This window comes from Sminthopsis crassicaudata, chromosome 2, assembly GCF_048593235.1.
Source record: "Sminthopsis crassicaudata isolate SCR6 chromosome 2, ASM4859323v1, whole genome shotgun sequence".
Lineage (NCBI taxonomy): Eukaryota > Metazoa > Chordata > Mammalia > Dasyuromorphia > Dasyuridae > Sminthopsis > Sminthopsis crassicaudata.
The window spans coordinates 495844126-495868085 of record NC_133618.1 but is presented as its reverse complement, the minus strand read 5'-3'; the positions used below and the strand labels follow the sequence as shown (position 1 = coordinate 495868085).

At 43.0% G+C, this 23960-nt stretch overlaps 1 long non-coding RNA gene across 5 annotated transcripts in view; it reads right to left on the bottom strand.

Moving 5' to 3' along the window:
• Positions 1 to 22890, bottom strand: part of LOC141553643 (uncharacterized) — a 53362-nt gene extending 30472 nt beyond the window's left edge. For 3 of the 5 annotated variants that reach the window (XR_012485569.1, XR_012485565.1, XR_012485566.1), the window contains exons 1-3: positions 22333 to 22890; positions 10583 to 10690; positions 7420 to 7551 (exon numbers count right to left, since the gene is read on the bottom strand). This is a non-coding gene — a long non-coding RNA (uncharacterized LOC141553643). The remainder of the gene's footprint in view (positions 1 to 7419; positions 7552 to 10582; positions 10691 to 22332) is intronic. The other 2 variants (XR_012485567.1, XR_012485568.1) reach the window with 1 other exon arrangement.
• Positions 22891 to 23960: the final 1070 nt, after the last annotated feature.

Sequence of the window (23960 nt, the reverse complement as noted above, 5' to 3'; positions counted from 1 at the left end):
CTTTCACTGCTTGCCCAGGGAGAAGGCTCTCCCCCTCCCTCTAAAACTTTGTTGTAAACATAGCTAACACTTAGGCAGTGTTCTTGGCCTAATTTCAAGCCCTTTGATTTTGACCATCTTTGGGAGGGTGAGATGTCGGGGATGTTGGAGAGAGTTCAGAGAGGCTCCATGCAAGCGATTGAGGAACCGTGGGGATATATTATTAATTATCATGTAACATTTATTAAGAGCCCCTGGTGCACTCGGGGCTCCACAGAGTGGAGGAAGCACGCTCATGCTGCCTGCTTGGAGGAGAAGCTGATTAGCAACATTTAGAAAAAAAATATTCATCACATAGCAGAAAGAAGAGAAAACACCTCGGGGGTATGTGGGATCTCCCTCTCCAGGGATCTTTCAGAGCAGTTGGCAACAATCTGGAGTGAGGAACAGAACGGAGGCTGAGGAATGGACAAGATGAATTCGTTCTCCTTCAGAGAAAATTCTCCTTCAGCTCAGAATTCATTCATTCTCTCATTCATCCTACAGGCATTTATTAAATGCCTCCTGTGTACCAGGTACTGTGCTATGGGATTCCTCTGACCAGGTATCAGACCCAACAAGAGTCCCAGAGCCAGTTTCAGAACTGAGTTAGTCATTCTGGCTGTGTGACTCTAGGCCCCAGTATCCCCTCTAAGATGAAGAAACCAGTCTAGTTATATTAAAGATTCTATCTAGCCACCAGTCCACAAGGGGAACACACCCAGTGAAGTTCATTAATACTGGCTCCCACCTCTCTAGCCCATTACAGTCTGGAATGAGAGCCGCTTGGCAAAATGGATAGAGACCTGGACTCAAAACCAGTCAGTCAGGAGCCAATTATTAAGTGTCCACATACAAAAAAATATATGGAAAGAGGAAACTGGACAGTCAACAGAGGAAAGGCTGGATTGAGGAAGACCAGGGATCTGCCCTGATACACGTTGGCTGTGTGACCTGGCAAATCTCTCCATGTTCTAACCAATTCTCTAAGATTCGGGGTTGTGAGAAGAGGAATTGCTGCCTTAGTGGAGAGAATTTCCTCATGTGGGAGTTCCCTATCTCCATGAAATCACAGGTCCAGCACCCATCACAATTTATTAGGTATATTCATCACACTAGACTCTATGATATGGCCAGCAGTACAAATATCATTATATTTATTTTGTAGATGGGGAAAACTTTGTCCAGTGCCTGGCACATAGTAGGTGCTTAATAAATAAATGCTTGTCCCTTACCTCTCCCTCCTCCAATTTCATGGCATTTTATGTTCCTCTTGAGCATACTCATCTTGATTTAGAACATTTTGATTATATGTATCTTATTATCCTCTCCTCTCTTTCCATTGATTGTAATAGTCCAAAGTATGTCTTGCTCATCTTGGTGTCTCCCCCAGTGCCTGGCACATAGTAGGTGTCTAATAAGTAAATACTTGTACCTTACTCTTCCCTTATCCAACTACATGGCACTTTATATTATGTTTTCATCCTAACTTATAGCATTTTGGTTAGGTATCTTTTTATCACCTCCTCCTTTCCCATAGATTTTAGTAGTCCAAATCATGTCTTGCTTATCTTAGTGTCTCCCCCAGTGTCTGGTATGGGCTAAGGTCTTAGTAAAGATGTGTTGCATGTCCTGGGGACAATGGTCATCTCACCCATTTACATTGCAGCTAACTTGTTTCTGATCCTGAAAATGCCATTTAACCCCTCAGAGTTTCAGTTTCTTCATCTATAAAATGGGGATAACCATATTTTCACTTCCCACTTCACAAAAGTATAAGTATCTGGGGCCAGAGTTTCTTTCTGCAACTGAACTTGCCTAACTTAGACTCACAGTCTTCATAAAGCCTCGGCTTTTAGGGGAGGAGAGAAGACCCTGTCCTGAGATGTAAACAGTTTAGGCACTCTACTGGACCGCAAGCAAAAGGACTTGTCATCTCTGAGATTATTTTTCCATCTGCAAACTAGGGACCAGGATACACATGTCACTTAGATTAAGACACAAGGAATAAGCTCCTTTTCCCAAGAAGTAGGTCTCCATCACTTCAGAAATGCAGAAAATATTAGAATAGGAGGGACTTTTGAATATAGATGATCAAAGCTGGAAGTGACCCTGAAATGAGTATTCTGATATCCTGTCAGAACTTAGAAAAGACCTGGAGTACAGGTCAGAATTAAAAAGGATCTTCAAGATTACCTACTCCAACCACCTCATTTTACAGAGGAAGAAAATGAGGGGAAGAGAGTTACTCACCCAAGGTCATACAATAAGTCAGTAGCAGAACCAGGATTAAAAACCTGGATCTCCTGACTCTCAACCCAGTGCTATGTCCACCCTAGAAAGAACTTGTATTTATTGAATACCTACTCTGTGTATCCCTCAGCAGCTATGCCATAAGGGACACAAAAGAAGTAGATTTGGTCTCTGCCCTCTACAACCTCATAGGCTCTCTGGGGAACCAAGACTCATACATAGGAAACAATTAGAGAATAGTATGAGACAGTGTTGCATATAATTGTGTTAGACTGTAGGTTGCAGGCTACATAGTTTAGGAATTTAAAGGAAAGGAAAAGTCAAAGTGAGAAGGTCTGGGAAACCTTCCTGGAGGGACGGAATTTGAGCCAGGTCTTCACCTATGAGCATTTAAATTGGAAGAGATAAAAAGGGAAAATGGTTCCAGACATCTCCATCTATGAAAATTGATTGAGAGAACTATTGTAATAAGTAGTGGGAAGTATGTAGAAGGCATAGGCTCATGAAGTTAATAAGAACCTTACGGATCATTGAGTTCAAATACCCTTCCTGTTTTCCAGATGGGGAAGTTAACATCCAATGAAGAGAAATGACAGTCCAGTGACATATATCTCCTCATGAAAGGCACCAAGATACAAACCCATGGTTTTAGATTCCGCCATTAACATATTCATCATTAAGTGAAAACTGTTCTCTTCAAAATCACAATTGAGGGCAAAGAATTGGCCACTGTGAGGATACCCATCATTTGAGAAATAGCCAAACAAGTTGTGGTATATGATTATGATACTTTTCTTCTATAAAAAATTATGAAGGAGATAGTTTCAGAAAAACTTGGAAAGACTTCTATGAACTGATACAATGTGAATTGAGCAGAACCAGGAGATCACTGTACACTGTAACAGCAATATTAACCTAATAATCAACTGTGGAAAACTTAGTTACTTTGATCAAACAACAATTCATGACAATTTCAAAAGACTTTGCCATGAAAAATGCTTTCCTCCTCCAGAGAGAGAACTGATGGATTCTGAGTGCAAATTGAAACATGATTTTTCTTATTTTCTTATTTCTTGCTTTTTTATGGAACACACCTAATAAAAGAATTTGTTTGCATGACTTCACATGCATAATAAGTATCATATTACTTTCCTTCTCAATGGGTGAGCAAGGGACTGAAGGGAGGGAAAGAATTTGGAACTCTAGATTTTTAAAAATGAATTTTAAAAATAAATAATTTCAAGAGTATTTTAAAAAGTTATCTTTGGAGATGGTTTTTTTTCAGTCCTCATCCTTCTTGACCTCTCTGCAGCATTTGACAATGCTGACCTTCACTGTCTGGATACTCCTTCTGTGGGAACCACTTTCCTTGTTTTCCTGATGTCTTTCTGTCCCTCTCTTCAGTATCCTTTGCTGGGATCATTCTCTATATCCCCAATAGGGAGTGCACACCCCCAGGCTTTGTCCTGAGTCTTCTCATCTCTTTTTTTCTCTCCCTTGATGATCTCCTCAACTTGCATGGAATCAAATACTGCCTCTATGCATATGATTACCAGAATTATAAATCCAGCCCTAGTCTCCATCCTGAGTTCCATCTCCAGATCCCCAACTGGCTTTTAGATGTTCCCCACCCAATGTCTCATGACTAAAGCAACAGGACTAAAGCAGAAACTCTCCCTACAAACCCACCTGTCTTTCAGATCTACCTATTTCCATCAAGGACAAGACCAGATTTTTAGTCATCCAGGGTCCAAATCTCAAAAGCGTCCGTCACTCTTCCTTCTTTCTATCCCTCATATCCAATCAGTTGGCAAGTCTTATTAATTCTACCTTCCCAGCATCCATTTCTTCTCTACTTACCTGGCCATTTATATCTAATCAGCCTCAAGTATCTCCCCACATCACCCCTGCTCAAAAATCTGCAATGACTTCCTCTTGTTAAGGATCAAAAACAAATTCCTCTGTTTGTCCTCAGAGTCCTCTGTGGCCTGAGTCCAATAGTCTTTTACAGGCTTATTATACATTTTCCCCCTTCATGCACTCTGCAGTCCAGCCAAACTGGCACCCTTGCTATTCTTCAAGCATAAATATTACATCTTCTACTTCTGTACCAGTGCACAGCATGTCACCCATGCCTGGTACATAATAGACACTTAAGAAATGGTTGTTGATTGGCTGATTGATCATTTGGCACACCGATCATTAACATGCAATTGTGTTTAATCAAGAGGTGGAAAGACTTTGCCTCTTTAGAGAAAGACTGAAAGGCTCGGGTGTTTAGAGAACAAAGACAATCTGGGTGTTCGGGTTATAGATGGAAGTATAGGGAAGCCAGGAGCCTTGGACACACTGGACCTCTAAATGATCCTTCCATTCTATGATGTAATAGTTACCCTAAATCTAGGTTTGTACATCTGATTCAGTCTTGTACTAATAATTGTGCTACCATGTGAATATTCCTCCCACTCCCACTCACTAGCCGGTAAGCCCCATACCTTCTCTAAATGTTATGCTGCCTTCAGCATCAATCCAGCATAGTGCTTGGAACAAAGCAAATGTTTTTCTTTGTTTGGTCTTTGTTTTATTATTATTATTTTTTTTTTCCCAAGGCAATCAGGGTTAAGTGACTTGCCCATGATCAGAAAATGTTTAATAAAAAAGGTTTAATTGAATAAACTCTATATGGACCCTATGTGCTGCTGTTCTGGAGATAAAGAGATTCAGATTAAAAACAGATAAATGAAAGGCAGAGACAAAAAACAGAAATAGATTGAGAGATAAGAGACAAAGGACCAGAGACAGAAATAGAGATTAGGAAAAGGTGGGGAAAGAACAAAACAGACAGGGACAAAGAAACCAAGACAAAAGCTGACCAAATGAAGGAAAAAGGAATTTATTAATACTTTACTATGTGCTAATACTGTACTAAGCACAGAGGATACAAACTAGTCCCTTCCTTAAGGAATCTACAGTTTAATAGGAGAGAAAAATACATAAATAGGAATGTTGGCCAGTGGTGTGTGAGACTTCAGGGGACTAATGTGACATTCCCATTCAGCCTCAATGACAGAGTTGATTTGATAATGATTCATGTTTCTAAAAGGTCCCCATGTGAAAGGTAGTGATTGGGGCTACTGAAGAGATAGCTAAATAATTGGAACTGAAATGAAGTGTGGTTGGAGCTTTTCCTGAAAGTCAAGAAAAGCAATCACCAATCAAGGAAGATGACATTGGTTCAGAAAAGGCATCATTTTCCCCTTTGTGGGGTCACTGCAGATCCAAATAAAACCAATTTTCTTCATTACCTTCTCCTCCCTTCCCCTTCACCACAGGATAAATTTAGGCCCCATGGGCCCAAATTCCCATAACCCAAATTCACCAGAATCTGAGGCTGACTGATGAACCAAATGTGTTCATTTATTTTGAGCTGAGAGTAGGGGGGGAGGGGTGTTTGCTGGAGAGCCAGACCTTCAGCGACCAGACATTCACTTTTTCTTTCCAGGTCCCATTCAAGGAAAAGGATACTGTCTGTGATGTGCAGGAGTCAGTTCATAACAGCTCAAAAGAGCCAATGATTACATTTTCAGTGTGAATATTTACATCCCAAATTTTTGGGAATGCTACAAATCAGGGCTTGATTTATTGTTGATTGTCTAAACTTAACAGAGTGATGGGGGAAATGTTAGTAATACAAATTAAACTTAAAAGTGTGTTATGCACATATATATATTTTTTATTTTTCTTTTCTGTTCCTCCCAAAGAACTAGTTGAACATTTGCCAGAATATCTTTGGTTACCATCATCAGAAAGTTACTTTGTGAGCCCAGCCTGAGAGTGATGTAAGTTGGCTGATCTTGAGAGGCCATGCCTACATCTGGTGCAGAAGCTGGAAGACAGAGCCTGCATCTGACCCACAAAAAACCTCATTTTTAGGAAGATGATAACTGACTTCTATAGGACTTTTAAGATTTACAAAGTGTTTTCATCACAACACCGTTGGGAGGGAGAGAAGAAGAAAGGAGGAAGTGAAAAAACTCATTTCCCCATTTTATAGATGAAAAAAAACTAAGGTTCAAAAGGGAGAACCAATGCACAGCATACAGCTAACTAATCATTTGCTCTATAATTCTAATAAAATTGTCTTGCTTCTCTTGTGCCTCAGTTGCCTAATCTTTTAAAAGAGTGAATTTGGACTGGTGTGTGAGAGACATGCTCTGTAGTGGAAAAAGTACTGGGGGACACACTTTGAATCTTGCTCTATGGCCCTCAATAAATCATCTTGCTTCTCTTATGCCTCAGTTGCATATTCTTTTAAATAGTGAGGTTGGAAGAGATGCCCCCTTTTGGCTCTAGAAGCTCAAAATCTTATCCTTATTGAGTCACAGTCAAGATTCAAACTCAGATCTCTATCTCTACAACCAGCAATTCTTTCCATTACATCACACTTGACTCTCTTCTTTCTAACCCTGCCATTGCCATGGCCATTATAATCAAATGAGAGCTACATTACTATGATAACTGGGGAGGTGGAGGGCAGAGAAACAAGGGGCTGAGTTAGCCCTGAGCAGAGCAAGGCTGATCTCAGGACAGACAAAGGCGGTGCTCACCTTCAGAGTATGGCTTTAGGAATCACTTCTGCAGACCACCAGGCGCCTCCTTAAGAATCTCCCATGCTTGGCCACGTGCCCCAGGAAGCTGGCAGAGCCAAGTAGGCATCCCCAGCTCTCCTTGGCCAGGAAGCCAAGAGAGGAAATAATGTTTAGAAAAGGGAAAACATCACTGAGGCCAAAAAAGCACATGGACAGGGGTCACTGGGGACAGGCCGATGGGGGCAGCTCAGCCTCCACTGGAGCCCCAGTGCTCAGGGCACAGCCAGGGAAGCTGGCGCCAGTTCTGACGAGAAATCAGCAAAATGGAGAAGAATGTCTCCAGTCCCAAGGCTTAAAACCATTTTTGAATTTTTCTCCCTTGTGGCATTGGTTCCCACTACCCCGTCCTTAATTAAAACCTTCTCCCAAAGGAGGCAGAGTTGTAATGGCAGGCGTAAGTGATTTAAGTTTCAGAGGTTATCTGAGCCAGGGGACGGTCATGGGACATAGAGCATCTTGGAACTTGGAGATATTAGCAGGCCAAACACCTTTATCTTACCTGTGAGAAATCTGTGGCCCTTGAGGCAGCCACACAGGGAGGAATTAACAGTCAGGATTCAAACACAGGTCCTTTGTGCAGTGAAGTTCAAACACGGGCAGGCAGGATGCTGAGAATTCTGCAGGAAAAATACTACAGGAGGGATTTTTAACCTTAAAGCTCTCCATCCACACAAACTCAGAGAACTAAAGACATCAGCCTCATTGCTGTTCCAAAAACAAGGTTCCAGGTCCCAACTGCGGACATGTTCCCTGGTTGTTCCCCCACTCCCGGAATGTTCTCCCTACTCATCCCCATCTCCTGGCTTCCTTACCCTACCAGTCAACAGCCCACCTTCTACAGGAAGCTTTCCCTCCTTCTTCCTCATTCTAGTGCCTTCCTTCTCTTGATTATTTTCTATTTATCTAGTATAGAGATGCTCTGTACGTAGCACATTGTCTCTCCCGCTACACTGTAAGTTCCTTGAGAGAAAGGCCTGTCTTTTACCTTTCTTTGTACCACAAGTGCTTAACAAAGTGCCCGAGACATAGAAGACTCTGAATAAATATTTATTGATTAACAGGGATCCATGAATCTCAATAGTCTTTGGATAGATTTTGGATGGGAAAAAAATTCCATCTTTATTTTCACAAATCTGTAATAGAAATTTAGCCTTTTCTTTAATAATGTTAATTTGTTTTTGAAAGGAACTTTTAAAATACCAGACTGCCAAAAGGGTCCAACAACATTCACACAGATTAAGAACTCTTGCATGTAGAAAGCCAGGTGGACAGTCTAGAAGACCCGAGTCCAAATTCATCCTTCGATGCTTACTGGCTACATTAGCCTGGACAAGTCACTTAACCCTGTCGATGAGGAGGGATGGATAGAATATACCATATACTCTATAGTATAAGCCTCCCCATTTTAGCCTATCTGAAAACCAACCGCAAAACAGCAAGGGAACTTTCCAAGGACTTCCTCCCAGTTACCTATACCCATAGACTCTATCTAATAGTAACTTTAGGGCCCATTATTTCAGTTTGGACCTCTTGGAGGAGGGGAATCACACTGCATCCTGGGAAATTGAGTAGAGGTAGGTAGCTAACTTAGCATTTCTTTCCTTCACCTCAGTTGTCTATGGGTGACTCAGCCCCTTTTAGCCTCTATAATAAGCCTATATAATAAGGAAATATATATATATTTTCCTCGTGCAAGGGGAAGTTTCCCTTCAGGAAAAAAAAAAAAAAAAAAAAAACTTCCCCAAGTGTGCTCTCTCTTCTTCTAATAAAAGCCATTACTCCACTGGGAGATGCTTTGAATTCTTTGGGGCACACAGCACCCATGAGCCCGCCCCACTCAGCTCTGTTAGTCTCAGTTTCCTCATCTGAGAAATGAGCTGGACAAGGGAACGGCAAGTATCTTTGCCAAGAACAGCCCAAAGGACGAGCAACAATGACAATGAACAGCACCACGCTGTCGTCCTGTTACTGGACACTGACCATTAGAGCAGGAAAGGACCCTGCAACATAGAGAACATTGTAATGGCAAAGCTTCTCTGAGATCATGAAGGTTCATTTTTTACAGATGGAGAAACTCAGGCCCAAGGAGGAAGCTCAGATCATCTTCTGACTGGGAGTCCAGTTGGTTAAATAACTAGACCAGCTACTCTAATTCTTGACTCCAGTACAAGGCAACTTATTCCACCCCAAAAGAGACAACCCCGGACTTGGAGGGGTAATCTGGGACGGATTCTCAAAGCTGTTTAAAAACCAAGCAAAACTGAGTCTCTTAATTATTCATCATCTCCAGACGAGCCCAACCAGTTCTTACTTTTTTCCTGGACAGTCCCCATGAGGGGGCTGGGATAATTAGCCCAGTTCTGCTGACAGAGGCTCTTCTACTCTCAGCCCACAGACCATTCCCAGTTCCCCTGTTCCCCAGCTCCTCCCACACCAACCCAAGTCAGTCTCCCAGGCACAGCACTTCAGACAAATGCCGATCAGACACCTCCCCAGGCCTGACTTCCCCTGCTCCTAGGCCAAGAGTCTGCCCTGAAGGACAGTGACTGGAAGTCCCCAGGCTGCTGATGGCCCTCTCCGGGGGACAGAAGGAGAAAGAGCTCAGCTCAGTAACAAGAACTGCCATGTTTCTGGGGGTTTTAAGATCTGCAAAGTTCTTGACCTCCACCTAACTGTGGTGTAGTGGAAAGAGCACTGGGTTTGGGTTGGGGGAGAGGGGAAAAGGGAGCATTTCTCAAACTTCTTGTTGTTACTTGTCCTTCATTCTGGAAGAGACCAGGACCATCAGGGAGGGATGCAGGGACATGCAGTGAATTGGGCTTAAGTGAGGAAGGGATGGGCAAGGTCTCGGGCCTCACCTTCCTTTCCAGAGCCATCTGGGTGATTTAGATATAGAACAGGATGACTGGAGAAGGCCCCTGATGCAGTGAGAGCCCCTGACTCCTAAACTGCTAAGAGCTTAATAATAGCTAACATTTAAATAGTATCTACCATGTGGCAGATTCTGTGTTGAATACTTTGCAAATATTATTTCATTTGATTCCTCACAACAATCCTGGAAGTAAGTGCTAACATTCCCATTTTATGGATGAAGAAACAGACAAACTGAGGTAAAGCAACTTGACAAAAGCACACAGCTAGTGAGCTAGTTAGTAGTTAGGGGCCCTATTTGAATTCAGGTCTTCCTGGCTCCTGTGCCACCTCCTTGCTTCTCTGAGGGCCTGGGTTCAAATCTGCTCCTGGCTCCTTTGTGATCTTGAGTGGTGACTTGACTTCTCCAGGTCTCAGCTTCCTCAAATGGAAGATAAGTTTTGTACTAAATGCCCTGTAAGAAGTCTTCTGGCTCCAAATACCTCCATCCTAAGCAGAGAGTCTGGACACCATCACCCCCATTTTATGGTGAGCCTCTCATTTAAAAGAGAAGCAGACCAAGGCGAGCTAGCATGGAGTTCAGAAAAGCTAAATGATTTATCCACAGTCATTTGACATCCCCTAGCCACGAGGTGTCAGGCAGGAATTCCTCTCCCCAGACTAATCGCTGCTAGCTGCTGATACAGTTGAGATTCACATGGACAAACTGGTTTTTCCCCCATCCCCAAGGCAGAGTGGGCCTCCCGTGCCCCCTCCGGCTGCCCTGCTCTGATCTCATTTCCCTTTCTTACCTGTTCCAAGATGTTCATTATAACTGGGTAATGTAATTGGAGGGCAGGGAGATGGGTGAGTAATCCGACCTCCCCCCACCATCATCTTTTAATAGACAGGTGTCAGATCTGGAAAGAAGCAGATAACAGAGAATGTCAGAGTCAGGACTGACCTTCAGAGGATCCAAGCTGGGACCTGAAAGACCACCCAGCCTGACCCTCTCATTTTACAGACGGATGAGGCCCAGGGAGGGGACAGAACTTGCCCAAGGTCACACAAACACTCAGCTGCAGCAGTGGGGCAAGAACCCAGAGGTTCCTGACTCAGGGGCCAAGAGCCCTTCTCTCCATGCTTCCCTACTTGTTGGATGATTCAACTGTAAACAAGAGCTTAAGGTCAAAAGAAGGAAAGGGACTCGGTCACAGTCACACAGCCCCTGAGCAGGAAAGCTGAGAGAGCTTTCAAACCCAGCTTATCCCTTCTTTCCATCCCTGGCTCCCAGGCGTGCTGCTCCAAGAATTCAGATAATCATGAGAAGTGAGACAGAGGTCTCAATCCTGGCCCTGCATCTGGGAACCATGGTTACGTGTCCCTGTGATTGGCAGATGGTCGAGCCCAGATTAAAGTAACCTCCTTATTCCTAGAGGTCACCCTGGAAGTCAGGCCGAGGGGCCAGGGTAAAGACAAACCAGGAAAAGCCTATAGGCTCTGGGATAACAAGAGCCTGACCTCCAATCTCCAAAGACTTCAACCGAGCGCCTTTCACCACCGAGAAATCCTTTTTAAAGCGCCGAATTAAAAATAAATTTGCAAGCACATAACCAGATGTTACATAGGGAAAAGATAAATAACTCGGCCTGTCAAGGAACTGCCTCATCTCAGTCAACCCTCTCTCTTTCACAAGGTTTTAATTTTTAATTTCACAGTGGTAGCTATAGCAACCTGCAGAAATAATATATTCCATAGCAAAACAACTTTTCTTGGCTGGGGTTTGGTGTTTCCTCGCTCTGCCACAGCTCTCTCTCCCAACTTGACTCAGGTCAATCTCAGTCTTCCTGGGCCCTGCCGGTGTCTCTGAGCTCCTCCCTGGAGACACGGGAGGTCCACATGCTACCAGAGCTGCCGCCACCCAGAGGAGACTATGGCCAAACCCTGGAGGGACTTCTCTGTCCTTGATTAATTGAAAGAAGGTACGGTGGAAGAGCCAGAGCATTAGAACGGGGGTTGGGAGACATGACTTCAGCCCTGGATCTGCTTATTAGGTTATGTGTTATGTGTCATTTCCCTTCCTTGGTCCTTTAAACATTCTCATTCCTCCAACTACTCATTCTGCCTTTCATTCAATACAGGTTAAGGCAGCCTGGGACAATGGTAAGAACAGGAGGCTTGGAGTCAGAAGGCCTAAGTTCTGGTCCCAGGCCTCTGCCAAAGGACTTCACCTCCCCTCACAGGGCCTGCTTCTCAATATGTAAAGTGAAGGGGTAAGACCAAGGAAAGAAGGAAAAAAAAAAAACAACCATTTTTAAAGGATATAGTATGTTCCAGACACTCTATTAAGTGCTGAGGATATAAAAGCAAACCAAAGGAAGATTTTTCCTTCCCTCAAGTAGCTTACATTGTAATCAGGGAAAACAATGTATGAGAGGAGAGGGGAGAGTAAGGGGGTAGTGGGAGAAATGACTTATACAAACCCTGTATATAGGATTTGGATCCTGAAATCCAAAAATTAGGATCAGGGTCAGGAGGGGAACGAGGGGGGCTTCTCCACAAAATGCAAGTCCCAGAAGAGACTCACCAGTGGGAGAAAGGGGCAGAGATATCACAGGTTGGGAAAATCACATGAGTGGTTAGAGGAGAATCCTCCCTAAGGGGAGGAGAATCCAGGTCCTGATGGAAGTTCCAGGATGAAGCAGAAGGTGTTCCAGGAGCGGGGAACATGTTGACCTCAAAGGGACATTCTGGCTTTTATGATCAATGTTCTAAGATCTCTTCCTCTTCTAATATTCCTGACCTAGCATCCTCTGCAGCATGGTACAGTAGAAGGAGGAGCAGCTAAATGGCACAGTGAACTAGGAGTCAGGAAAACTCATCTTCCTGAGTTCAAATCTAGCCTCAGATATTTAGGGGCATGTGACCCTGGGCAAGTCACCTAACTTTGTCTCAGTTTTCTCATCTATAAAATAAGCTGGAGAAGAAAATGATAGACCACTCCAGGAGTTTTGCTGAGAAAACCCCAAATGTGATCATGAAGATTCAGACAGGCCTGAAAAATAAAACAACAGCAATACACTGGAAAGAACCCTAAGTTTGGAACCTAAAGACTTGAGTTTTAATACTAGTTCCATCACTTACTACAGGTGTGAATCTGGTCAAGTTACTTACTGATGCTTTTTAATTCTAGTGCTTTACCGCTCTTAGTTATTTCCAATTTAACCTATATATAACTTGTTTCCATGTTGCCTTCCCCCATATTTATCTTAGTATCCTCAGGGTTTAGCATTATATTTGACACATAGTAAGTGCTTCATAAGTATTTACTGATTGACTGGGGTTTACTTTTCTCATTTGTAAAATGAGAGAATTGGGTTAAATGATTTCCACATTCCAGCATTGAATCTCATAGTTCTACGAATTTGTGTACAAAGGTTCTTCCAGCTCTAATGTTCTGTGATTATAACAAGTATTTATTGAGCACTTACCATTCCGCAGAGAGAAATGCTGACAGGCTACTAAGCAACACAAAAAAACATGCTCTCATCCCCTGGCCCTTGATCTCTCAGAATCTGGATTTGATGGCACAGCGACAGCTGTTGAGAGGTGATGGCCACAAGGAGACAAAAGAATGAGTAAACTCCCCATTTTCCTGTCTCTCTGAGGTGGAGGTTCAGTGAAAATCTTCAAAAGTACAGTTCAGAAAGTCTAACCTTTCCCTGATTTCCTTCAGACCAACTCAGTCTCTTTTCCAAACTGACAGGACAAGTGAGTATTTAACCCTGCTCCTTGGCTGCCGTGCCAGATGTTAAACAGGAGGAGAAGGAGGGTTTGTGGACACCTTCCTAAAGAGAGGGATGCACTGATAGTATTCTTTCTCATGACCCTGGACCCCAAGGATGTGTGTTTACATAGAGACATTCTGGAGTCTCTATTGCTTCTGAGTGGTTGTCCTGGGGAGGGGGGGAAGGGAACTGATTCCCAGAAAAAGGAAAATTGGTTATTCACCCTGGGACTTCGTCAACAGCAGCATCTTCAGCCTGCACCAGCCAGAGACTTTGATATAGGGATCTGATAACATGATCTGTGTAATTCTAAACAAATAAATAGAAACATCCCTGAATATAAAATCTCTCACTACTTTAATTTGTCCTGAAAGGAATGTTTCTGGAACGTGAGCTAGGGGATTGGGGCTGGCTGCTCAAAAATTCAATGTTCAAAGCTCCCTTCTGGCTCAAACATTCTGTTTCAGATCTAAAGGTTACCTTTTCCAGATCTGATGTTTTAAAGGCCTTCCAGCTGTGCAATTTTATATTCTAATGGCCTTTCTAACTATTAATATTCCATGACTGAAGATCCTTCCCATTTCAAAATTCTGTGTTCTTTATTCTAAGAATGGGTCAACATGGAAGGCAACAAGTTACACAGTCTACTCAATATTAAAGTCATGGGAGAAGTAAATTAGAATGAGTTTAGGAGCCTTTGTCAGGTAGGACGCATAATTAGTCAATCAGTCAACAAGTATTTTTTAAGCACATACTATATACCAGGAATCAAATGTCCTAGATGCTGAGGGATATTCAGAAAAAAATGAAAGTGTCTACCCTCAAGGAGCTTACATTCTATCATTATATCAAAATTTTTGCCCTTCTCAATGGGTGAGGAAGGGGACAAGCAGGAAAGAGGGAGAGAATTTAGAATTCAAAAAAAAAGTAAATAAATGTTAAAAAAAAAAAAAAAGAAAGAAAGAAAGAAGCAATAATTAAAAAAAGAAATCCAATAAGAAATTATAAGTAACGTTTTCTACCTCAAAACTGCACAAAAGGCTACCATAGATAATAGGAAAGTAAAGCCAGTGTCAGCATAATCAGAGACTGAACATATGTATTCTTCAAGGCTTTTTGAAGGCAGAAAGAACAGAAAACTCTTCAAAAAAAAAAAAAAAAAAAAACAGAATGTTCAGGAAGCCCTTGGATGAAAAATTTGGAAGCCCCCAGATTTAGGATAAATAATCTAAAAATCACTAACAAGATCATAAATGAAAACTACCCAGATATCTTAAAACTAGAAGTCAAAAAAATAGAAAAAACTGATCCCCCCAAATAAAAAATTTTAGGAATGTCATGAACAAAATTCAGAGTTCCTATGTCAAAAATAATAATAATAATACAGTTCAAGTACCAAGGAACTGGAGACAGGATCACACAAGATGTGGTAACTTCTAATAAAAAGAAGAGGAAATCTTGGAATATAATATTTCAAAAGACAAAAAATATAGGCTTACAATCAAATATGCAAAGCTGAATATAATTCTACAGGGAATGAAAATGGATTTTTAATGGAATAGAGGACTTTGAAACATTTCTGATGAAAAGACTCAGAGCTCAGTAGTAATTCTGAAATACAAATACAAGAGAAACCTGGAAAAGTAAGATTATTTTGGCAGTCAGATGATACTATTGTGTTATCATTATAACAGAGGGAGAAGAAACAAGTCTTGCTAAAGAGACTTAAGGTTTTCAAAAAGCATCTAGGAAGTTACATAAGAAAAACAAAACTGAGGGTAGATTGTTTTTAGTATGGGTTTTTTTGTTTGTTTGTTTGTTTTTGTTTTTGTTTTTGAAGATTAAAGAGAAGGAAGGGTAAAAGGAAGAATACACAGTATAGAAAGGGAAAAAAAGAAAGTAGAACTTGCTGTTCCTTATAATTGGGATATGTAAGAAGAATATACAAATATGGAAGAAGGAATGAGATAATGGGCATTAAATGAACTTGAAATAGTAAAAGGAAAGTTGGACACACAGAGAGGTTGGCCCAGAAATACATCAAATTCAACAGAAAAAAAGGCAAGGATGGAAGTGTGGGGAGAGTAATAGAGGGAAAATAGTATTAAGGAAGGAATAATTAAAACAAACTTCCTCATTTGGAACGAGGAATTAAAAAGGAAAAAAGAAATACCCATCCTTTTTCATTAGTTTCCTGCCTTCCTACTTCACTATGATTTGCTACAAGTATTTCCCAACCCTTTCTTTCTTTCTTTCTTTCTTTCTTTCTTTCTTTCTTTCTTTCTTTCTTTCTTTCTTTCTTTCTTTCTTTCTTTCTTTCTTTCTTTCTTTCTTTCTTTCTTTCTTTCTTTCTTTCTTTCTTTCTTTCTCTCTCTCTCTCTCTCTCTCTCTCTCTCTCTCTCTCTCTCTCTCTCTCTCTCTCTCTCTCTCTCCCTCCCTCCCTCCCTCCCTCCCTCCCTCCCTCCCTCCCTTCCTTCCTTCCTTCCTTCTTTCCTTCCTTCCTTCCTTCCTTCCTTCCTTCCTTCCTTTGTTTCTTCTTTCTTCCCTTCCTTCCTTTCTTTCTTTCAATTAATGAAGAGAAGAAGAGAGTCAGGAGGGAAAGAAAGGTTAGCAATAGTATCCACCCCCCTCCAAAAATGAGGGCCATTCTATATATTTTAAAATACAGAAGAAAACAGAAGGAAATTCAGAAGGAAACATGGATTAGCAGGACAGTTTTGAAAATAATGTGCAGAATTTAGCAAATTATCTAGACATTAGCAAATCGTATAAAATGGAGATTCATGGTTTCATATTGAATTTTCTTTTGATATTATGTTGGATCTATGGAAATGGTTTTTTTTAGTTCTTTTAAGTTCAGAATAAAAAAATATTTTTAAAGAAGGGAATGGATGCAAGAGATCCAGTCAAGACAAGTAGCTGGTATTGGAAGTCAACAAAGACAAAGGCAAGCAGTAGTTCAGATGTAAGCTAAAGGCTCTGGTGTCCTAGATCAAAGAAAATTTCAGGTAGCAGCAGTGCAGGACCCTCCATAACTTCCTGGGAGAGGAAATGCTCTCGTGGACCTCAAAGGTGCACTGAAAACTTTTATCCTCAGAATTCTAAGCCTTCGCAGTTAGTTTGTCTTTGACACAGGGACTTCTGAAAGGCCCTGCCTTCTTTATGACAGCTTTGTTCTTAAGAACTGTGGAAGGGGAAAGCTATTCCCACAAGGAAACCAACATCACCACAGAAAAGACAAACAATCACATCCCCAGCCAGGTTTCCTTCTAGCAGGGGCCCAGAATGGAGAGAGGAACTAGGAGCAGTCAGTCAAGGCAACCAAAAACAAAGGAGACATTTGTAAAAAGTGCTTAGAGCAGAGCCAGGTACACAGGCGGCATTCTATAAATGCTCATTCCCTCCTTCTCTCCTCTCTAAGGACCCCAGCAGCACAGCACAACACAGCTGAGACGAGCTCGCTGAAAGGCACATGAATGAATACATACCCCATTCCACAAAACATCTCCTTGTCATCCCTATGTTAGGTACAATGGGAGGATACAAGAAAAGATGAAAAAGAATCTTTCAAAACTTACCCTTTTGTCTGTGTAGGTATTCCCTGTACAAAGGAAGACTACAACCCTACTAAGACTTATTAATATACTGTTGTGGTATAGAAAATGATGAGACAGTTGATCTAGAAAAACATGGGAATGGATCAGTGAAGGAAGACACTATCCACCTTCAGAGAAACAGATGATAGCAGGAAAGGAGCATAGTACGGCCTACATATGAGTGTGAGTGTATATGTATGTATTTATGGACATGTCTATTATCTTTAGAGTGTTGAGGGAGAAAGAGGGAAAAATAAAGTAAAAAAATGCTCAGGAGAGAAGAAAAGAAAACCATAAAGAAAGCAAAGCCGGATAGCTTTGAAAACAATATATAGTATTTATTATATAGGTTTTATTTATTGTTTTATATTGAATTCTCTCTTATTGTCTGCTGTGTATATGGCAGCCTTTTTTCTTTTCTCATTTTCTATTTGTTTGCAATAAAAAAATTATTGGAAAAATAAGACTTAATAGTTGTCAACTTTTGGAGTTTAATATGTTCCCCTTTCTTCTTCCAGTAAAGAGAACTGCATGATGCAGAATGTGTCATGCACTATCAGCCATGGTCACTATGTTAGTCAGCTTTGCTGAAAAGGGTTTCTTTTATAAGGATTGGAAGATGGGGGACAGACAGGGATTGGAGAGAAGGGGTCTCCTTCCCACAGGACAATCCATACATCTACTTACCCTATGTATAAGTATTTCTTTTGCCCTTATGCCCTACACAATGTAAAGAAGAAAGGATTGAACTGAAAGATGGAGGCCACCCAGACTGCCTAAACATGACAAGATAACATGTCCTGGGTTCAAATCCCAATTGCTCAGACATTTATTAACCATACGAATCATTTAACTTCTCTTCACCTGTTACCTCATCTGTATAAAGAGGGAGTTGGTCTTGAGGTCTAAGATCTATTCCAGCTCTCAGTTTATGATCCTATGATCTCAAGACTATAGACTAAAAAGAAACTGCAACAAAAACTTTACATAAATAAAAATTAGCAGTGCCCTAAAATTCATCATCCTGCAGCCAATGTGATGAAGAACCTCTTTTACTTGGGGCTGGGCCGGAAAACAAGCATACTATCCATTATTGGGCCTAAATTCTGGGACTTATTGCTCCTGCTGAGCTTGTGTCTAGCATAGTCTTCAAAAACCTAGGCTCACCCCCATGCAACAATAAGAGCTTTAACTGAGAAATAAAAATAGTCTTATTTCCCTACTAGACTATAAGTTTTACCACAGAAGAAAGTATGTGTTATTGAAAAATCTGTAACTCCTCAGTATCTATTCCAGGCCTATGCACACAATAAAATTAATAAATGGTTGTTGAAAGTTGTGGTATATAAACATAATGGAATACCATTATGCTATAAGAAATGGTGATCAGGAGGAATTCGGAAAAACCTAGAAAGATTCACATGAACTGATGCTGAGTGAGGTAAGCAAGACCAAGAGAAAGCTGTCCACAGTAACAGCAAGACTGCATGATGATCAAGTGACAATTTTCGCTCTTCTCAGCAATATAATGTTCTAAGACAATTCCAAAAGATTCGTTATGATTGAAAATATAGAATATAGAACCTGAATGCAGATCAAAGAAAGTACTATTTTCACTATGCTTGTTGCTTTTTTCTTTCTTGTGGTTTTTTCCTTTTGTCCTGATTCTTCTTTCACAATATCACTGCTATGGAAATATGTTTAATATGATTGTACATATATAACCCATATCAGATTGTTGTCTTAGGAAAAGGGGCAGAGAGAAGGAAGGAAGAAAATATTTGGAATTCAAAATCTTAAAAAAGTGAATGTTGTAAACTATCTTCACAGTAATTGGAAAAATAAAACTTAAAAAAATTTTAAATGGTTGTTGAATGACTAATGTGAAAATATATTTAACATGATTTCACATGTATAACATATTAGATTACCTGCCATCTTAGGGAGAGGAGGAAAGGAAGAAACTCAAAATCTTATTTTAAAAATCAATGTTGAAAACTATCTTTACATGTAATTGGAAAAAAATGAAATACTGTTCACAAAAATAAAAAATAAAAAGTTCACTGAGCTTGGTGGAAAGAGCACTCTGTTGGCAGACAGAAGATCCCATCTCAAAACCCAACGCCATATAATAAATATGTGCTTGGGCAATTTCCAACCTATTTGGGCTATATTTTCAACACACGAAAAATGGGGGATTTGGGCCTGCAAATCCCCTTCCTACATCGTAGCTAGGAGGAAGCTGAGGTCCCTTTACCCAAAGTCACACAGCAGGGGGAGAGTGGGGAGAGATCTGGGGAGAACCACAGCTCAGAAATAAAGGGAGGAGAGAGACCCCCTAGAACCCAGGGTCCAGCTCCTTCATGTCCACATCGTAGCCATTTGTGGCGGGTTGTACAGAAACTGGGAGAGCAAGAAGCAAGGGAATTGACTGGAGGCCAAGTCACCTGGAGGAAGAGGCAGCCCTGTGGTGGAGCCAGCCAGCGAGTGAGCGTGTGAGGAAGCCGAGCCCCAGCTGGGGAGAGGCTCGGTGACACTCAGCCGAATGACACCGGGAAAAGAGAGCACGGGTGGGTGAGCATGATTGCCCTCGCCCACGAAGATCCCATGTTGAGACTGCTGCCGGTTCAGAGTGGGGGGCTGGGGAATGATTCCATGTTTGGGTTGGAGCTTTCTGCTGTGACTAATTACTGAGGTGAACTCCCTGGGCCCCCTCCCAGGGACCCGGGGGAAGGGGAGCCGCTAGCACTCCTTCCCTTCCCGGACTTGTTTCCCACTGCCGAAGGTTATAATTCATAGGCGTATAGGACATGGTGCTGAAAAGGTTGTTAGAGATATCTAAGCCAAGTTCCTTCTTTTACAGTCTCAGAGAAGGAAAGTGACTTGTTCAAAGCCAAACAGTTACTAAGTGTCCTCGAAGGAATGTTTTTTCCTCCATGATCTACCGCGGCAATAGAAACCCTGCCCAGTATGGCCCCAGCTTGCCTTTCCAACTTTCTCTTTCACTGCTCCCCTACAATGACGGCCTCATCCAACCATGTCGGTCTCCCCATTCATTCTCTCTCAAAACACCGGGAAGGGCAAGGGCAAACCACTTTGCCCATCACTGTTAAGTGAAACACTCAGGTCTACGGTGAGAAACTGGTTCCCTAAGGACGCTGAGTAAATTTTCTTTTTGGGTTCTGGAAGTGAAAGGGAAAGCCTCGATCCCAGGGTAGTACTCTTAAGTCAAGGTAACGGATAGGCCCGTAGGGGAAGAAAAACCCAAGAGATGAATGCTGTTGTTTTAAAAATCTAAACAAGGCATTATACTTTCCCCTTGGGTGAAGGGGGAGAGGAGAAGATCATACTCAAAGTAGAACTATAAGTCTAGAGCATTACCTTATTTGTAGGAGGGCTAGGATAGGCCCAGGTTGGGTGTCCTTTTATGGTTTTCTGCAGTTTTGATCAATTAAATAAAACCTGTCCTACAGTCAATATTTTGTAAGCCTGGGTGCTTGCATGGAATCTGGGATCCCTTACTTTTTCAGCAATTTGGATGAACCAAATTCTGGTATTCCTAGGAGAAATCCTGGACCAAAAAACCCCACACAAACCAAGGAGATACTAAAAAATCACCAAGATTGAGTCATGTACAGGGAGCTCCAGCCAGTCCGTCTTGGTGGAGAGAACCCCGAAATTAGGAAATCCTGACTCGATCTCTTTAAGCTTCATTTCCCTTTTCTGCAACATGGGACTAGTAATAGCCCATATTTTCCTGGGTTGTTGTAAAGGGAAATAGCCTTGGTTCTGGAATCAGATTTGGGTTCACAGTGATCTCTGAAGCTTACTATCTAATGTAACCAGTTTTGCCCCAACTCTGTTTATTATAAATAAACAAACAAACAAACAAATAAATGAATGAATAAATAATGCAAGGCAATCCCAATAGACTGGATAGAAAATGCCATATGTATCCAGATTGGTGATTCAATGTAACTCAAAACATACTCACTTCCTTTTTCTGTTGTGTTTTTTTTTTCTCTTCTATGTTTTTTTCCCTTTTGTTCTGATTTTTCTCTCCTAGCATGATTCATAAAGCAATGTGTCTTAAAATCATTTTTTTTTTTTTAAAGGGCAAAAGAAAAGGTTGGGGTGGAGTGGGATAATTGGATGAGATGGACTAGTAGTGACTCGGTGAGCCCTTTGTAAAATTTTCAGTGTGAGCATTTGCACCTCGGAAATGAGCAAAAGCCGGGACTGGATCTATTGTTCTGATGATTGTCAACACTGAAGAAAGTGCGGGGGAAAAGACGTGAATAAAGTAGAATAAACTTCCAAGAGCTCCAGTGCATATCGCTTTTCTGGAGCGCGGCGGTAGAACCTTCACCCCGGCCCCAGAAGCCCCCTTCCCTTTCTAGAGCTAGGAAGCTATGCAAAGTGCTACACAAATGTCAGCTATTGTTATGTAAATCCGGTGTGCGGTGGTGCACAGGTTACACAAATTAATGTCAGCTACACTTTATTTTCCAAGGCCCAGCTCCGGGCTCAGTAACGCAGATGCCCGAGAATGGAATTAGCTGGAGACCCCGCTACCGGACAAACCGTCCAACTTTCCGTGCTGTGACGTTCCGGGGCGCCCGACGCCCCTCAGCGTTCTGAGATTGCACCCCCCAGGCCGGCTCCTGCACTCTTCGCTCTACGCCCGAGACTCCCCTCCCCCACCCTCGCCTCCCTCCGCCCCCCAGCTCTGGCGCGCTGTCCTAAAAGTCCCGGGAGCAGAGATCCGCAGTCTTTGGGGGAGCCTGCACCGGGTTCAATGACGCAGCCAGGATCGGCTCCCAGCCCTCCCCCCTCACAAGTCCCCCTTAATGAGTCTCCTCTAGCTTCGCGCCGCGGGGCCGGGTGGGTGGAGAGAACTGCTGCAGTGGTGCGGACGCCGAGAGGAGGGAGGGGAGAGCGGGGAGGGCCCTTGGCAAAGGCCGAGGAGAGGGTCGGCTGTGAGCGCCGCGCCGCCCGCCCGTCCGGAAGCGGAGCGTGTCCAATGCGGCCGTTTGCATTCAGGGACTGCCGCCCTCCTGCCACCTCCGAGCAAGGAGAGGCGCGCGGGGGTGGCTGAGCTGCCGCCCGCGGAGCTCGCTGGGCACCCTCCTTCCTCCCCTCCCCCGCTGCGCCTCTCTTGCACCCCCAGAGGCTCACCCATCCAGATGTGACCTTTCCTCGCAGAGTCCCCGAATGGCGCGGGGTCCTGGGGCCCCCACCTCCCGGGCCCAGAGGCAGCCAGTTTCTGCTAGGGCTGTGCATCCGTGCTCCCCCAGGCTCCGGGAGAGCGGGGGTGAGGGGAATTGTTCATTCTAGGTGATCTGTTCCGCCTGCCACACACACAGCCATCATCACTGCAGCTCCATCCTCAGTCACCTGGCCCAGGCCCTCTCGCCAGCCCCTCAACAAAGGGCGCTTTCCTGAAGGATGTCCCCAAGTCCGGCCCAGTGAGAGAGAGAGCTCCTCATCCCACAGTGTGCGCCCTCGGGCCTCCCGGGAGGGTCCCCAGCACTCTCCGGTCTCTGCTTCTCCGAGCCCTGCGCTACAAGAAGCCTCTCTGCTGCTGGGACTCCCGCCCTGTTACACAGCTGCTTTTCTGTATTTCAAACTCGGAGGAAGCAGCCCAAGCCAGAAGTTCTGGCCTGGGCATTCCCGTGCTCAGGCACTTAGCCGGGCTTCCTGCGGCCCCTCGGATAAAAACCTACAACTCAGCCTTCGCACTTAGGTCCCCAAGAAGCTCCAACCTGCTTTCCCAGGCAGATCCCTTCTAGCGCCCAAGTGGCCGCTGGGTAGTTCTCTGGCCCAGCGCTCCACCAGGTCATTCTCTCAGAATCTTTGTGGTCTTATGCTTTAAGCCTCAGTTCAGGGGGTGCTTCCTCTATGAAGAGTTCCCGCTCCCATGTCCCTAATTATTAGGAGGCACGTGTTCTCCTCCTCTCTAAATTTTCTATTATTGCTGCGAATGCTGCATCCCTGGGAGCACGTAAATAAGCTCCTTGAGGTCAAGGACTTTTTGTGTTCCCGTCGCCTGAGCACAATGCCATGGACGGTTACTAGGAACTTCATGTGTGTTTGTTGAATCAGGGTTAGACAGGCCTTTAGAATCCAGTAGAATGCCAAATCTTCAAGGGCCTTGAGGGACATCTTTGCCAACTTGCTGCCAGGAAGGGAGTTGGGGGGATGGGCAGCCCAGGGAAGGGAGAAAAGCTGAGCTCTGGAGAGTGGAGAGGACTTATTCAGGAAAGCTGGAGAGTTAGTGAAAGGCAAGGAACAGGACCAGAACCCCTGACTCCCAGTCCAGAAAGCTTTCCAATGAATCATGGTGTCCAGTTTACATTCTTGTTCACTTAAGTCTTGCATCATATGGTATCTTTTTTACACCTTTCATCTTGTTGCCCCAATTAAATGGAAACCCTCTGAAGACTTTAACCAGCTCTCTCCCTGAGGCATTTCACTGGGATTAGAGAGCTCTAGATTCCTTTGGGTTTGTCTAATTTCTTTTATTTCTCTGCCTCTCTACCATTTTCTTTCTGTCCACCTTAGTTACTATTCTTTCAGTATTTTCTCTCTACCTTATTTCCTACGCCCTCCCTCACCTTTCCACTTCTACCAGTTGTTCTCTTGTTGACCTCTGCTGTATATGTGGGTCTCTGTGTGTCTTTACCTCTCCCCTGCCCCCTCCCACCTCTGCCTCTGTATTTCTCTGTGTTAATCCATTTTGTCTTCCTTTGGGGGTCTCTTTCCCACAGAATATGACACATATCTACTTACTATGTAGGTATCTC